This window comes from Cherax quadricarinatus, chromosome 20, assembly GCF_038502225.1.
Source record: "Cherax quadricarinatus isolate ZL_2023a chromosome 20, ASM3850222v1, whole genome shotgun sequence".
Lineage (NCBI taxonomy): Eukaryota > Metazoa > Arthropoda > Malacostraca > Decapoda > Parastacidae > Cherax > Cherax quadricarinatus.
In genome coordinates, this window is record NC_091311.1 from 26,845,470 (window position 1) to 26,861,332 (window position 15,863).

The window sequence follows — 15,863 nt, forward strand, 5'->3', positions numbered from 1 at the left end:
TTAGTCAAATCACTAATACACCCAGTGTATTAAACCACTTGTTAGTCAAATCACTAATACACCCAGTGTATTAAACCACAAGTTAGTCAAATCACTAATACACCCAGTGTATTAAACCACAAGTTAGTCAACTCACTAATACACCCAGTGTATTAAACCACAATTTAGCCAACTCACTAATACACAAAGTGTATTAAACCACAATTTACCCAAATCACTAATACACCCAGTGTATTAAACCACAATTCAGCCAACTCACTAATACACCAAATGTATTAAACCACAATTTAGCCAACTCACTAATACACCCAGTGTATTAAACCACAAGATAGTCAAATCACTAATACACGCAGTGTATTAAACCACAAGACAGTCAAATCATTAATACACCCAGTGTATTAAATCACAAGTTTGTCAAATCACTAATACACCCAGTGTATTAAACCACAAGTTAGTCAAATCACTAATACACCCAGTGTATTAAACCACAAGTTAGACAACTCAGTATTACACCCAGTGTGTTAAACCACACTAATACACCCGTTGTATTAAACCACAAGTTAGTCAACTCACTATTATCCCCAGTGTATTAAACCACAAGTTAGTCAACTCACTATTATCCCCAGTGTATTAAACCACAAGTTAGTCAATTCACTAATACACCCAGTGTATTAAACCACAAGTTAGTCAAATCACTAATACACCCAGTGTATTAAACCACAAGTTAGTCAAATCACTAATACACCCAGTGTATTAAACCACAAGTTAGTCAAATCACTAATACACCCAGTGTATTAAACCACAAGTTAGTCAACTCATTAGTGCACCAGTGTATTAAACCACAAGTTAGTCAACTCACTAATACACCCAGTGTATTAAACCACAAGTTAGTCAACTCATTAGTGCACCATTGCATTAAACCACAAGTTAGTCAACTCACTAGTACACCAGTGTATTAAACCACAAGTTAGTCAACTCACTAGTACACCAGTGTATTAAACGACAAGTTAGGCAACTCAGTATTACACCCAGTGTGTTAAACCACAAGTTAGTCAACTCATTCACTATTACACCCAGTGTATTAAACCACAAGTTAGTCAACTCTATCACTATTACACCCATTGTATTAAACCACAAGTTAGTCAACTCACTATTACACGCAGTGTATTAAACCACAAGTTAGTCAACTCACTATTACACGCAGTGTATTAAACCACAAGTTAGTCAACTCACTATTACACGCAGTGTATTAAACCACAAGTTAGTCAACTCACTAGTACACCAGTGTATTATACCACAAGTTAGACAATTCACTATTACACGCAGTGTATTAAACCACAAGTTAGTCAACTCAGTATTACACCCAGTGTATTAAACCACAAGTTAGTCAACTCACTAGTACACCAGTGTATTAAACCACAAGTTAGACAATTCACTGTTACACGCAGTGTATTAAACCACAAGTTAGTCAACTCACTATTACACGCAGTGTATTAAACCACAAGTTAGTCAACTCACTAGTACACCAGTGTATTAAACCACAAGTTAATCAACTCACTATTACACGCAGTGTATTAAACCACAAGTTAGTCAATTCACTATTACACGCAGTGTATTAAACCACAAGTTAGTCAACTCACTAGTACACCAGTGTATTAAACGACAAGTTAGACAACTCAGTATTACACCCAGTGTGTTAAACCACAAGTTAGTCAACTCACTATTACACGCAGTGTATTAAACCACAAGTTAGTCAACTCACTAGTACACCAGTGTATTATACCACAAGTTAGACAATTCACTATTACACGCAGTGTATTAAACCACAAGTTAGTCAACTCACTAGTACACCAGTGTATTAAACGACAAGTTAGACAACTCAGTATTACACCCAGTGTATTAAACCACAAGTTAGTCAACTCACTATTACATGCAGTGTAAAAACCACAAATTAGTCAATTCTCTAGTACACCAGTGTATTATACCACAAGTTAGACAATTCACTATTACACACAGCGTATTCAACCACAAGTTAGTCAACTCACTATTACACGCAGTGTGTTCAACCACAAGTTAGTCAACTCACTATTACACGCAGTGTGTTCAACCACAAGTTAGTCAACTCACTATTACACGCAGTGTGTTCAACCACAAGTTAGTCAACTCACTATTACACGCAGTGTGTTCAACCACAAGTTGGTGGGATTACTCAGGAATGAACTTAGAACAATTTTTTTATTTTAACACACTTTTATAGTCTAAGAGCTGTTATCAAACCTCAGCTCATTTCGAAGCTCCAGCTCTATTTGAGGTATTCTACCCCCCCCCCAGGTTGCCACCCAGGTACTTAATGCTAGATGAACAAGGGCAGTGGACACTTGGTACGTGAGGCGAGCGAGCTACCAACCAAGCCAGGGAATACCTGAAATGTTATTTAGTGCTATATGCGTTTTGTAGAAGGAAAAAGACAGCAGTAACCAAAAATTCGCTCCTGAAGCCGCTTTGATTAATTTATCGAGTCGGAGTAGGATGTCAATAATTGAGGGTCCCTTTCTAAAACCAAATTGATGGGGAGAGGCAGTTTGTGATCTTTAAATACCAGTCTGTTTACAGGGATTAATTCACAAACAGCGTTGTGTTAGTGATGGGTCTGTAATGAGACAGACCTTATCTTGAGGTTCCTAGTTTAAGGAACAGAAGGACTACTTCATGACTCACGTAATCGTTAAACACCACTGCAGCGCCGTGTCACCATCTGGAGAAGACCCGGGCCGGAAGTACCGGCAAATCGTCAAGAAGAACCATTGCAGCAAATCACAGAACAGGTGGGACTTGAACCCATGGAGGGAGGTGAGGCCTCAGACTCACATGCCAGTGTGTTTACCACTGGACCAGCTGGCTCTATTACAGCCAGCTGGTCCTGAGTTTTAGGCCTCTGAGTTTTTGGACTCACTTGCCGTGGGCTCGAACCCCAGCCGTTCTGTGATTTAATTACTACTTTGGTTTTCCAGTTTCATCAGTATGAGACTTAAAATTCAGTGAGCAGTTTTCCCACTCGGGTTTGGAGTGCAGTAAGGAAAGTGGTTCAGTATAGTCCTTGCGAACACGAACAAAGTGATGCCCAGTTGCTTCGGCGACTTCGATAGCATCTACTACTGTTTCACACACAACAGTAAGAACGGGACCAGTCAGGTTTACACCTGACTACTAACTTTCGTACTTGTTTCCAGACTGCGCAGGTGGAAGTAGTGTTGTTCGGTGGACACATAAGAAAATCAATATATTCGTTTAGCTGTCTGTTTAATTTGACTCACATGTGCTCTTGCTTGTTTGTTAGTTAGACAATGGTCTATGGTGCAACTGTAAAGGTAGCGGCTTCATGCACCTCATTTCAGACGAACTGCACGAGCGCAGTCGTGAGACCACCAGGAGACACGTTTCTGAAAATATTTACTTGGACTCCGAGGAATGGCTAGCGTAGCTGCCGAGAGTACCGAAGTGGTAGAGGAATCGGGAGGAGGATTAGAAAAAAAGCCATGGTCAGTATTAGGTGGCCAATATGCGCGCTCGAATTATCACTACGATGGGCAAGGATGACTGATGTAAGAACAAGAAGTAATAAGAATACGGATGTGGAGCGCTGTCTTGTAGATCATTTATTACTGTCCAGTCGAATTCTAGCGCTATTAAGTAAGAGTAGATAGAAAGATTTACACACAAGAAGGCATACCGGGTTTGTGGAGCTAGGTGTGTCAGATTGTTGGTGTTTGAAATGTGGAGAGATAATGATATGAGAGAAGATTCAAACTGGTCTCTTCGAGAGTTACAATGTGACCCTCTTCATATTAGTTAAAGACAAGAGTCGTGAAGGGAAGAGATTTTATGAGCAGACTGTGTACCATTTATCTAAACAGACATGAACTACAGAATAGCAGAGTACAAACAGAGGTTGGGGAATGTGGGAAGAGTGTTGCGCACAAGAAGAGTGCTTTCATAGCTGCAGTCGTCAGGAAGGGCATCTAACGTTTGTAAAAGAACGACGAGAAACAAAACATTCATCTGTGTTATATAGGTTAGATTCTAAGTGTAAGGCATACAGTAAAAAGAGGGTGGGGGGGGAATAACATTTAGATTTCTCCCCTATTTCCCTTGTATCCTCTAATATCCCATTACATAACTGACACTATTGCTGGTAATTCTGCGGCAGAGGTAATCAAAAGGTTCTTATGGACTGGAGTGGTCGCTAAACTCTACGTCAGGTAGTAGAGGCACAGTAGTGTAATGGATCTGTATGTAGTGGGGTTCAGTGTGTCAATAGAAGCAGTATGAGTATGCATGTTAGTTGCAAACTTAGAAGGTGGAAAAACAGTAACAGTGTGAAGGGCAGGATCATGAGGCTGAGATGCTGTGATATTAGTGAAAGGTTGTAGTCAGAGTCATGCGGTTTGTGCTTTCGGGTTTTAATGAGAGTTCTGTTGAGTTTCTCCGTTTTACGGAAGGTTTATTGAGAATAAAGAATAAAAAAGGCACAATATCGTGACTAGAATAGTACATAACACACACACTGGAGACTGAAACTTATGACGATGTTTCGTTCTGTCTTGAATAATTAACTAAGAGAAGAAAAGGTTGTGTGGGGGTTGGTTCAAGCGATTGTACTATTTTTGTAAGAATACGATTTAGTATGTACAGTTATATTTCTAGAAATATAACTTGATACTATGACAGTCAGTATTCAGACTATGAGTGTGTTCTCTGTGTCAGGTGCGTGCTGCTACCAGCAACAGATGCCACAGCACGACCCTTACATCTACACCACCTGCAGCGGTGCCACTTACTGCGATCTACAGCCTGACATGACCTCTGCGGTGACCCCTCAGGTCAACGATGGCTGGAGTGCCTGCTACCCTCTAAGGGACTACCCCTCCTCTGACATGCACTACTACACTCCCACCTACTCGACCCCCACACCACCCACCAGGGAGGAGGACTTTGACCCCCAAACCCTCGACAAATTGTACAGGCTGGACATGAATCAACAAGGTCCCTACGAGGAGGCTGCAGGTCTCAGCACCATGGGCATGGCTGCTGGGTATCTGCCAACTGCAGCCACCCCACCAACCACTCCTACCCATTCATCGCTTGTCTTGGGTAAGTCTACTACCACCTCTCACTCCTGCTTTGGTGACCAAGGCTGGCTATTATTATTGATATTATTATAAATTATAATAATAATAATGTTAATAATGATGATATTTGTTATTATCATTATTATTATTCTAAAAATAATAATAATAATTTTTATTATTATTATTATTATTATTATTATTATTATTATTATTATTATTATTATTATTAAGGGGAAGTGGGAAAGCCTTAGTTACCATAGAGCGTCTCCTGAATAGGAGCTAATCAAGTTTGATCCAAAGAAGATCAGAATAACTTTAGTTTCCCTAGATCATGAGCCACCCCTCCACCCCCTCCCCTCCACCCCCTCCTACCCTTCCACTCTCGTGGAGGCCAAATGGATCTTGAGCAGCAAGCGGCTGATGAGTCGTGGCTTAGACATGTTTGTAACTTGTTTTTGACTTGTTTTCTTGACCTCAGTAGCACCATAGTTGTTTTGTTTATCAAAGTAGTACCATAGTTATTGTTTACCTCAGCAGTTCCATAGTTTATTGGATTTTTCCTTTGTTTTAATTTACAGATCATCACTCGTCCAGTGACAGCGCCAACAGAAATAGAAGTAAGTACGAGAAAGACGTAAGAAATTCAATTGAGTTTAAAAAGAGGAATAAGATGTACACTAAGATGTTTCGTAGTAGTAAAAGATGATACTGGAGGAACCAGGTATATTCTTACCTACGCTATGTACAAGGTTTTCTAATAGCCTTATGAAGACATTTTCATATATATGTACTGGGATCAATATATATATATATATATATATATATATATATATATATATATATATATATATATATATATATATATATATATATATATATATATATATATATATATATATATATATATATATATATATATATATATATATATATATATATATATATATATATATATATATATATATATATATATATGTATAGTCCCTTTATATAAAGGGAAAGGGGACAAAAGAGATTGTAAAAATTATAGAGGAATAAGTTTACTGAGTATACCAGGAAAAGTGTACGGTAGGGTTATAATTGAAAGAATTAGAGGTAAGACAGAATGTAGGATTGCGGATGAGCAAGGAGGTTTCAGAGTGGGTAGGGGATGTGTAGATCAAGTGTTTACATTGAAGCATATATGTGAACAGTATTTAGATAAAGGTAGGGAAGTTTTTATTGCATTTATGGATTTAGAAAGGCATATGATAGAGTGGATAGAGGAGCAATGTGGCAGATGTTGCAAGTATATGGAATAGGTGGTAAGTTACTAAATGCTGTAAAGAGCTTTTATGAGGATAGTGAGGCTCAGGTTAGGGTGTGTAGAAGAGAGGGAGAATACTTCCCGGTAAAAGTAGGTCTTAGACAGGGATGTGTAATGTCACCATGGTTGTTTAATATATTTATAGATGGGGTTGTAAAAGAAGTAAATGATAGGGTGTTCGGGAGAGGGGTGGGATTAAATTATGGGGAATCAAATTCAAAATGGGAATTGACACAGTTACTTTTTGCTGATGATACTGTGCTTATGGGAGATTCTAAAGAAAAATTGCAAAGGTTAGTGGATGAGTTTGAGAATGTGTGTAAAGGTAGAAAGTTGAAAGTGAACATAGAAAAGAGTAAGGTGATGAGGGTATCAAATGATTTAGATAAAGAAAAATTGGATATCAAATTGGGGAGGAGGAGTATGGAAGAAGTGAATGTTTTCAGATACTTGGGAGTTGACGTGTCGGCGGATGGATTTATGAAGGATGAGGTTAATCATAGAATTGATGAGGGAAAAAAGGTGAGTGGTGCGTTGAGGAATATGTGGAGTCAAAAAACGTTATCTATGGAGGCAAAGAAGGTAATGTATGAAAGTATAGTAGTACCAGCACTCTTATATGGATGTGAAGCTTGGGTGGTAAATGCAGCAGCGAGGAGACGGTTGGAGGCAGTGGAGATGTCCTGTCTAAGGGCAATGTGTGGTGTAAATATTATGCAGAAAATTCGGAGTGTGGAAATTAGGAGAAGGTGTGGAGTTAATAAAAGCATTAGTCAGAGGGCAGAAGAGGGGTTGTTGAGGTGGTTTGGTCATTTAGAGAGAATGGATCAAAGTAGAATGACATGGAAAGCATATAAATCTATAGGGGAAGGAAAGAGGGGTAGGGGTCGTCCTCGAAAGAGTTGGAAAGAGGGGGTAAAGGAGGTTTTGTGGGCGAGGGGCTTGGACTTCCAGCAAGCGTGCATGAGCGTGTTAGATAGGAGTGAATGGAGACGAATGATACTTGGGACCTGACGATCTGTTGGAGTGTGAGCAGGGTAATATTTAGTGAAGGGATTCAGGGAAACCGGTTATTTTCATATAGTCGGACTTGAGTCCTGGAAATGGGAAGTACAATGCCTGCACTTTAAAGGAGGGGTTCGGGATATTGGCAGTTTTGGAGGGATATGTTGTGTATCTTTATACGTATATGCTTCTAAACTGTTGTATTCTGAGCACCTCTGCAAAAGCAGTGATAATGTGTGAGTGTGGTGAAAGTGTTGAATGATGATGCAAGTATTTTCTTTTTGGGGATTTTCTTTCTTTTTTGGGTCACCCTGCCTCGGTGGGAGACGACCGACTTGTTGAAAAAAAAAAAAAATATATATATATATATATATATATATATATATATATATATATATATATATATATATATATATATATATATATATATATATATATATATATATATATATATATATATATATATATATATATATATATATATATATATATATATATATATATATAAATATATGTATATATATATATATATATATATATATATATATATATATATATATATATATATATATATATATATATATATATATATGTATATATATATATATATATATGTATATAAATACATATATATATATATATATATATATATATATATATATATATATATATATATATATATATATATATATATATATATATATATATATGTGTGTGTGTGTGTGTGTGTGTGTGTGTGTGTGTGTGTGTGTTTAGCAATAAGAGTGTTGTCAATCTTAATGTTCAGTTGTGCAACACCTGCTCTGTTACCAAACATGATATAGAAGGTTTCGTCAGTATTAAGTGTAAGTTTATTGGCAGTCATCCAAGTTAATATTTTTATTAGCTCTTCGTTAACAATGGTGTTGAGTGAGGCAAGATTTGGGTGGAAGATGACATAAGTAGTGTCGTCTGCAAAGAGAATGGGTTTCAGGTGTTGTGTTACGTTATCTATGGAGGCAAAGAAGGGAATGTATGAAAGTATAGTAGTACCAACACTCTTATATGGATGTGAAGCTTGGGTGGTAAATGCATCAGCATAATATTTACACCACACATGTGGATACCCAGAATGATATAAAGCAACTGCAGAAATCACCCAAAAGTTCACAAATTACCAACAAATAGGACTCGTACTACACCTCCTACCCCGCTGCCACTGAAGTGATACTCCACTACATTCACCCATCACCCATCGCCTACTATTCACCCGAAGCCACGGCCAATGGACAAGGGTCAGAACAATAAAAGAAGATCCAGTAACCAGGTAAGGACTCCTAACATCAAAGGTGAGAGCAGTAATAACACGAGGAAAACTTGTGGTACTGCCAGCCAGGACACAACCCTCATCACCCACCGGCACCACCACAACACACGACAGACAACAACAAACATGGCTGCCGCCGCTACAGTCCAAGATAACTCCTTCCCATTATTTGATGTCAAGAAGATCACCGACCCAGAAATAGCTAAACTCCTTATGATTCAGAACCAAACGATCACCAAACTAACTCAAGAAATGCAGGAACTAAAGGCTAGCAATGCAGATTACCTCAACAAGATCACTGCTCTAGAACATAAACTAGACACTCTAGAACAACAAAGCAACACCCACACCCAGTCCTAGACACCATAACACTAAAAGACGTACCCTACTTACTACCAACATTACAGAGGAAAGATCAAGAGTGGACCAACAACTTGCCAATGTCATAACCAACTTCCAAGACCATAATGACCAACAGCAGCTATCTGACGCTGTTGTAGTTAACAGCAAACATCTCCCAGCCACAGTCACCCAAGAGACCTGCATGGAGACCACCCTACAGCTTATCAAGGACCACCTTCGCCTTAACATACGTAGTGACGACCTAAAGGATTGCAAACTGATGGGCTACCAAGCAGGTAAAAAAACAGTGCTGTTAAAATTCCAAACTAGCCTACAAAGAAACAACCTACTAAAAACATCTATTTCTATGAAAACTGATGTTTACGTCAATGAGTGCCTTACCAAAACAAGACAAAACCTTCTTTATCGGCTAAGAAAATTACGCTATGCCCAAAAAATCCACCAGTGCTTTGTGAGGGATGGAAAAATCGCAGTTAGGAAACAGCCCACTGGGAAGAGATACTTCATCTCTACAGAACATGACCTTAAAACATTCCTAAGTGAGGCTGGACTAACAGAGTCAGAGTAAAGTACAGATAATACCCATAGTCCACCGTTAGTGTTATATTGTCATAAATTTGTGCCCCCCTAAAATTCTAATACCCCAACTACTTTTGATTGTCATTGTTGTATTCAACGACCATTCTACCTCATAGTCTTAATTGTGTTTAATATCTACAGAATCTATCTCCTTTTTTACAACTTACCACATCACTGTTCCATCTTATTTTATTATAAACTAACCATAACTTGTCTTCAATAATTCTACCTCACTTTAAAAAACACTCAATTGCCCAATTTTATTCTAAATCCCTATTATTGCCCAATTTTACTTTAAACTATATTGATCAAACTTATTGTAAACTTCTTTTATTGACCATTTTTATTCCATACTTTTTTAAACTAGTATTTTCAACTACAACTTTTATATTATCCTGTCTACCATCTTACTAGCATATTATAACCAAGTCATTGCCATTTTTATTTTTATAATTTTTTTTTTATAATTCTTTTGCTACCATAATTTTTGTATTTTATCCTGTCAATTTAAATCTAATTGTACACTAATTCTTGTAAACAACTTATATAAGACCTTAGTGCAATTACAATTGAGAGTCTTGTGCCTTTATTATATTATTAGATTAATCACAGTTTTAATCTAGGTCATTCTAGCTCAATACATAGTCAATACCAAATTCACTATACTAGACCATAGTGCAATTACTAGTGAGAGACGGGTGCTATTTTTAATTTGTATTTTTATATTATTAGATTAAATTCAGTTGTACCATAGCTCATTCTAACTCAATACATAGTCAATACCAAATTCACTATATTAGACCATAGTGCAATTACTAGTGAGAGACTGGTGCTATTTGTAATTTGTATTTTTATATTATTAGACTAAACCTAGTTGTACTATAGCTCTTTCTAGCTCAATACATAGTCAATACCAAATTCACTATATTAGACCATAGTGCAATTACTAGTGAGAGACGGGTGCTATTTTTAATTTGTATTTTTATATTATTAGATTAAATTCAGTTGTACCATAGCTCATTCTAACTCAATACATAGTCAATACCAAATTCACTATATTAGACCATAGTGCAATTACTAGTGAGAGACTAGTGCTATTTTTAATTTGTATTTTTATATTATTAGATTAAACCTATTGTACTCTAGCTCACTCTAGCTCAAAACATAGACTCCACAAAAGTCATTATTAGACCTTAGTGCAATTACAAGTGAGAGTCTTGTTCTATTTTTAATTTGTATTTTTATATTACTAGTTTATACCTAGTTGTACTTTAGTTCACTCCAGCACAACACATAGACAACATCAACTTCATTATGTGTAGTAGTGACTATACTCTACATGACCAAAATACTCTAGCTATATACTTGTCCAAACTTCCTACCACCACAGATATCAGTACTAGAACACAACTCAGGATATAAATAACCATAATTTAAACCTAGAAGATGATTGATCACATTGACCCTGATCTAAACCTACATAATCTGACACACAATCAAAACCTATTGGAAAGTAACTGCCTTTATTACACAGCATCACAAGCCAGCACTATCCTAAACAATGCTAAAAGTCTATTAGTACTTAACTACAACATCAGGTCCTTAAGCAAACACTATGATGACCTCTTAGCACTCCTTGAATCACTAAAGACACCCTTCTCCTGCATTATTCTTACTGAGACCTGGCTTAAGCAGGACACAATGGATATCTACCCTCTACCAGGATACACAGCAATTCACAACTGCAGACCAAACCAAGTTGGGGGTGGTATTGCAATCTATTACTCTAACCAATTATCTTGCCTTAGCACCACTTGCTTTAGTGATGAATATGGGGAATACATTATTGCTAATTTTACTGTAAAAAACCTTAAGACGCCTATAACAATCGGTGCCATTTACCGGATACCTCACACAAACATCCCAAATTTCAGTGAGAAATTAAAGTCACTAATAACAAACAGACAAATGAATAAGCACCACCTTCTCTTAGGTGGAGACTTCAACATCAACCTTGGCTTACTAGATGATCAGCCTGTAACTGACTTCATCAACAATATGAACAACACACTTCTCATACCAACAATAACTAAACCAACCAGGCTCACTGAGACAAGTGCAACCATAATAGACCACATATGGACCAATATACTAGCCCCCCTTAAATCAGGGATAATCACAGATAGCACTACAGACCACTACCCTACCTTCATCCTGACAAACATTAGTAAACCACCACTTGAATACAACAAAGTCTCATTTAGACTCCATGACGAGGCCTCAGTAAGGAAGTTCACAGCTGACCTAGAGACTGTTGACTGGCCTACAGAATTCTCCAAGGCCAATGGTATTGATGACTGGACAGACATTTTTCTTAACAAATTACTTAGACTATACAACAAACATTGTCCTATAAAAACAAAACAGATCACAAACAAACGGCTTGGTTGCCCATGGCTAACCAGCACCATTCTGAAATCCATTGACAAGAAACACCAATATGAAAAGCAATATAGACAGGGCTTAATACACAAAGATATTCTTAAACACTATTCATCAGCTCTCCCCAAAGTAATAAAGAAAGCCAAACAACTATACTACTCCAGTAGATTCACAGACACTAGAGGAGATATAAAAAAGACCTGGAAAACACTCTCTCAGATTCTAGGGACCCACAAACTGAGAAAAACCAAGAATATTGTCCTAACTAAACCTAATGAAACACCACTACATCCCACTGACACAGCTAACAAGATAAACGACTTCTTCTCAACCATAGGATCTAATCTCGCCAGTAAAATCCCACATACCAATGCCCATGCCGGGGACTACCTAGATGGGAATTTCCCTAATTCCTTCTATCTTGCACCAACTGAGCCCACGGAAGTCACCGAGATTATAAAGTCACTTAAAAATAACTCGGGGAATCTGTCTCATGTCCCACCATTACTGTACAAGAGAGCGGCCTATGTCCTTTCGCATGCTATTTCATTACTTTTTAACAAGTCACTAGAGACTAGCACCTTCCTGAAACTACTCAAGATGGCAAGGGTTACACCAATACATAAAGGTGGTGACCCTACAGACTTAAACAACTATAGGCCAATATCTAACTTACCATTGCTATCCAAAATCTTTGAGAAACTCGTGCACAGGAGACTGTATTCATTTATAACGGCTCAAAACATACTCAACCCCTGCCAATTTGGATTCAGGAAAAATAAAAGCACTAATGATGCAATCATAAAAATGCTAGATCTGCTATACACAGCATTGGAAAATAAGGAATATCCACTAGGAATTTTTATTGACCTAAGAAAAGCTTTTGACACAGTAGACCACGACATCCTACTCCACAAACTTGATCATTACGGTATAAGAGGCCATCCGCTTGCTTATTTCAAATCTTACATTGCTAATAGGTATCAGTAAGTCACCATTAAAGATACAGCATCAGCAACACGGCCAATTGATACTGGAGTTCTGCAGGGAAGTGTCCTTGGTCCCCTGCTCTTCGTCATATACATCAATGACCTTCCAAACGTATCCCAACACCTGAAACCCATTCTCTTTGCTGACGACACGACTTATGTCATCTCTCACCCTAATCTTGCCACCCTCAACACCATTGTGAATGAGGAGCTGATCAAAATATCGACTTGGATGACAGCCAATAAACTTACGCTTAATACTGACAAAACCTACTATATTATGTTTGATAGCAGAGCAGGAGATGCACAAATTAACATTAAGATTGACAACACGCTAATTACCAGAAATAACGGGGGCAAATTCCTAGGCTTATACCTTGACAACAACCTGAATTTCAGCACCCATATTCAGCATATAACCAAAAAAGTATCCAAAACGGTTGGGATCCTCTCCAAGATACGATACTACGTGCCGCAAAATGCCCTTCTCACACTATACCACTCATTTATCCACACCTCACCTATGCTATTTGTGCTTGGGGATCAACTGCAGCAACACACCTAAAGCCAATAATAACCCAACAAAAAGCTGCAGTAAGAATAATCACTAAATCCCATCCCTGGCAACACACCCCCCCCACTCTTCATAGACCTAAACTTACTCCCTGTTCAGTACATCCACACTTACTACTGTGCAATCTACATCTACAGGGCCTTAAACTCTAATATCAACCTTGACCTAAAACGCTTTCTTGATAGTTGTGACAGAACCCACAGGCATAACATCAGACACAAACATCTCTATGACATTCCCCGTGTCCGACTAAACCTTTACAAAAATTCAATGTATGTCAAAGGCCCTAAAATCTGTTATACCCTACCTGAGAACTCTAGAACTACAGACACATTCATCACCTTCAAAACTACCAATAGAAAACATCTTATCTCCCTGGTACACCCTGTCAACTAACTACACGAATACCACCTGGTTGTTCACACTTACACTCACTCACTCATTTGACCATAAACAGAAATATTAATCTCAATCTTAAAATAACGAATCCTGTGATACTCCAATACTGAAACTATTTACTGTGCCAAAACAAAAGCATTCACATTGCTAAACTCACAAACTAGTATTTAGTCACTTAGCCATAATACCAACTTACCTCATAATTTGTAATACTTTACAATTAAGAATAAAACTAAGTCTGCCCGAAATGCCTAGCCATGCTAAGCGTTCTAGTGGTACACTCTGTAATCACTATTTTACAACATGTAAACCACACAATAACCAAATTTCTGTAAACTCAACATTATAATCCTTATAGAGAATAAACTTTGAATTTGAATTTGAATTTGAATTTGAATTTGAATTTGATGTATAAGAGGAAGAGTAGGGGACCAAGGACACTTCCCTGTGGCACTCCAGTAACAAGTGGTCGTGTTGATGAGGTTGTGTCCTTAATGGAGACGTATTGATATATATATATATATATATATATATATATATATATATATATATATATATATATATATATATATATATATATATATATATATATGCAAGACAAGCCACGGGGGATGGAAATCTGTAGCTCAAGTACTTTCACACTTCTCAATGCGTTATCAGGAACTGTGCAATGTTGCTAAAACAGCAACAAGAGAAGTAGGGTAAGTTTTCAGATTGATGTGGAGCCAGCCAGCCAGTCTCTGTCTGACAGGAAAGTGGGATGCCACCACACACCGGTCCCCTCCCTCCCCCCCTCACTCCCCAAAGGGGGGTGGGTGAGGTAGGCCTCACAGTTGAAATTACAAAAAAGGCCACTGGCATGCCTAGGCATTTCGGGCATACTGCTATCAAAGTTAGGTAACTGTAGTGATTAAATAGATTTACAATTGTGAGGTAGTTCAAAACATTTAAGAATATTATAATTTGTAAATTTTGTAATGAGAATGGTTTTGTCTTGACATGATACAGTTTCTACTAGAGCTCCTACACTGGAGTATCTAAGGCAAATTTAAGACTAGCTTAAGAATTAATAGGCAATAGCTATATTCAAATTTTATGTTTACAGTCATTTGGGTGAGTGTAAGTGTAAATTTGGAGGAATCACAGATATCGAGAGTATTGGATGAGTTTTGGATGTGTATGATATGAATAAGATGGTTTTCATGTAGTTAGCTGACGGTGGGGTGTGTTAGGGAGATAAGATGTTTTTTAACGGTAGTTTTGAAAATGGTGGTTGAGTCTGCAGTTCTAGAATTCTCAGGTAGGGAGTTCCAGATTTTAGGCGCTTTTATGTACACTGAATTTTTGCATAGATCTAGCCGGACACGGGGAATGTCATAGAGATTCTTGTGTCTGGTATTGTGCCTATGTATCCTGTCACAACTATCAAGAAATTGTTTTAATTCAGGGTTAATATTGGAATTTATGGTTCTGTAAATGTAGGTTGCACAGTAGATGTGAATGTTCTGCACAGTAAGTTTAGGTCTTTGAAGAGTGGAGGCGGGGTATGTTGCCTAGTATTGGATTACATGATAATTCTTACTGCGGCTTTTTGTTGGGCTATTATTGGCTTTAGGTGGGTTGCTGCTGTTGATCCCCAGGCAGAAATGGCATATGTGAGGTAGGGATTGATGAGTGAATAGTATTGTGTGGGTAGGGCTGATTGTGTTACGTAGTAACGTATCTTAGAGAGGATCCCAACCGTTTTGGATACTTTTTTTATGTGTTGGAT